The sequence below is a fragment of the Leopardus geoffroyi genome, chromosome D2, assembly GCF_018350155.1.
Source record: "Leopardus geoffroyi isolate Oge1 chromosome D2, O.geoffroyi_Oge1_pat1.0, whole genome shotgun sequence".
Lineage (NCBI taxonomy): Eukaryota > Metazoa > Chordata > Mammalia > Carnivora > Felidae > Leopardus > Leopardus geoffroyi.
The window spans coordinates 75033606-75036839 of NC_059334.1; positions in this window are offsets into that span (position 1 = coordinate 75033606).

The window sequence follows — 3234 nt, forward strand, 5'->3', positions numbered from 1 at the left end:
ATTATTTTATGCTTATGCTATCTGATACTCCTAAAATTAGATACTATTATTACTATTTAATACTGAGCGATACGACTAAACTTTTAATTTTAGTACTCTTTAACTACCATCATATTTTTGGGTTTTGCTGTAGGTATTTCTCTACGAACAGTATGATTTTATGAGTCGAATCGGATTTTTTTTCCCCCCTCTCCATTTTTTTCACTTGAACGTTTCAAACTTCCTTAAAAGAGTTACAAGAAAGATACACTCTGCACCCAAATAGCTTTTGTCTCAATTTATAAAGTGTTGCCATTTTGCTACATTTGCTTTAGTTTTCTGGCTGTGTGCTTTTTCCTGAGCCCCTTTTGAAGTAAATGGCAAACACCAAAATGTTTCCATCCCAAATACTTTAATAGCCCCTTACCTAATAAGAAGGCCATTCTATTACTTAACCATCAACATACCTGAGAAAATTAACATTAATTTTACTTAATAATAGTTCATATTCACTTTTCTCAAATGTTCCCCAAATATATATATTTTTTGCCTTTTTTTTTCCTAATCCAGACCCAATATCTGTGCAATAGATTTGGTCATGTCTCGCGAAACTATTTTAACCTGAAGCAACACTTTTTTGTTTATTGTTTTCCATGACATTTAGGATTTCAAAGATAACTGCTTAGAATGTACTACCCCTGGATTTATCTGATTATTTTCTCATAATTAGATTAAGATTAAATATCTTTGGCAAGAACACTCCATAAGAGATAGCTGTTTTCCCCAGAAGGAAAGCACGTCTGAACTACATCTCACCTATATAACAGCAAACGCTCTCATCAGAGAGGCATTAAGCCTGATCATTTGTTTACAGTTTACTTTGATGTCACCGTTTCTCCCGTAAAAGATTTACAACAAATGTCTTGGTCACAAACCGGATCCTTAAATAGTTATTAAGCACGCAGATATGTACTGAACTCTGAATTTGGTGCTAAGATTCCAGGCAAAAAAAAAAAAAAGCAATCCGGTAAAGAAACTGAATTCTAGAACTTCGCCATCCAACTCCTACAGAAAATTTAAAGAGAAATTCCTAGACTGATATCTGCCGGAAATCTATGGTAAGAAACATGATGGGCAGCGCCTTCCCTGTGGCTCCCCAGCGGAGGCAGCATCAGCCTTCATGGGGAGCCTGGGTCACAGGGATTCTGTGCTCTAAGGGGAAGGGCCCCATGTGTTGTGGATACCAGATGTGAGAATAGGGAAAGCTGACAGTTTTGAAAACGGAGGACTCTTGTTCTTGGCCAGATGGAGAACCACTCACCTCAGCAGGGCAGTGGTTTGCTTGAAGCTCCCTGCATGATACGTTCCAAATACAGACACCCCAAATTCTATAGAGTGGCTGAAGTCTATAATCAGATAATGGTGAAATATTCCTGAAATTGATCAAAAGATGTATCTTATTTAATTCTGAAATTGGCACCTGGATATGATGAAAAATTAACACAGACCAAAAGACATTACGAAAAGTTAATCTGTCTCCGTATGCAAATACCCAGTCCTATTCTTCATAAATGACCACCATCTCATATATTCCTTGAGGAATGTTCCTGCAAACACACATACCCATACATATTTTAATAGGAAAATTACTGGGAGCTCTCTATACTTTTCTGTTGCCTCTCCCTTTACCCCTAACAATGTGCCTTGAATATTTTGGCATATCAGCTTATGTACAGATTTCCTGCTTTTTACTTGCTGCCTAGTACTCCATGAGATACCAAAAATGTTTGGCAGGTGGCCGATTTTCCGGTTTTGTGTGATCATCAACAGTGCTGCCAGTCAGCATTCCGGCAAGCGCTTGTTTGTATATGTTGCAGAACATTTGTAAGATAAATTCCTAGAAAAAAGTTAACTGGATCAAAAAAGTTATGCATTGAAGATATTAACAGATATTGTGAAACTGTCCTCCGAAGAGCTCATCTCAAGTTTTGCTGCAAATGACCTCTCCTGGAAAGCTTGTGCATTAACACCGCCAAGTAATCTGCTAGGTGAAATATGGCACCGTCTTTGTTTTTTCTAATTTGCAGATGTTTATAAGGATATTTGGGTTTCTTCTTCTGCCTGTTTGTCTTCTGAATATTTTCCTAATGGTTTACCTTTATCTTACAGGTATACGGCGGCTCTTTATATAATAGAAAAGTTAGACCTTTTTGTCATGTGTGAGGCAATCTTTCCCCATTTTACCATTTGCCCTTTGACTTTACTTATGGTATTTTGTCATTGTTCAAATGTTTTAAAAGGTTTATGTAGTCAAATATATCTATCTTTTCCTTTATAGAATTCAGGCTTTGTGATTTGAAAGAAAGACCTTCTCTGCTCTGACATTGTTAAGAAACAAAACAAAAACGGAACAAAAGCTTCCACACTTTTTTGGTACTTTTCACTATCTGTGTTTAAATATTTAAACCATATAGAATTTATTTTGGTATAAAAAGTGAGGTTTGGATTTGAATTTGTATTTTTTCCAGATGGCGTTCAGTTGCTGTAAGTCTATTTATTGATTGGCTCATCTTTTTCCCATTGCTTTGATGCTCGGTTTTCATCTTTCGAAGGTAATTACTCTCAATAAAAAGGCTAAATCAGACATCATTAGATCCTGAGTATGAAAATTTTTCAGTTAGTTTATTCAGTCTAGAAGCTACTGAAAAGAATTTCTTTTATATACAACTCTTAATCCATTGGGCAGTCTGGGAGTTATTTTTTCTGCAAAGCAAAGAAATCTTGTGTCATAAATGTTGGTGAAGTTTTCCTAAATAAAACAGACTTTCTTCATCTTTCATTTCTAAATGATATGTTTGCAGTTCCAAGTGGAGAATGATAATGAGTTTTCCGCAATGCAGAAAAGGATAACAATAGTCCATTTACATCATTACTTCTAATTATTTGAGAATTGTCTGTATACTGAAGACAATTTAGTCTTTCTTTCTTTCTTTCTTTCTTTCTTTCTTTCTTTCTTTCTTTCTTTCTTTCTAATCTGGTTTGGAAACATCTCCCAGGTTTTGACTACGTTTTTTCAAAATTAAACTTCATGAATTAACTAAGAGACTCATGGAAGCATTGCATATGAGCTCATCATTACTTCTTTGCGATACTGGATACATCTATCATTAACTATTGTCTCATCTTGGTATCATCAGATGGTGCTCGCTTCGGCAGCACATATACTAAAATTGGTATCATCAGATGACATAAATT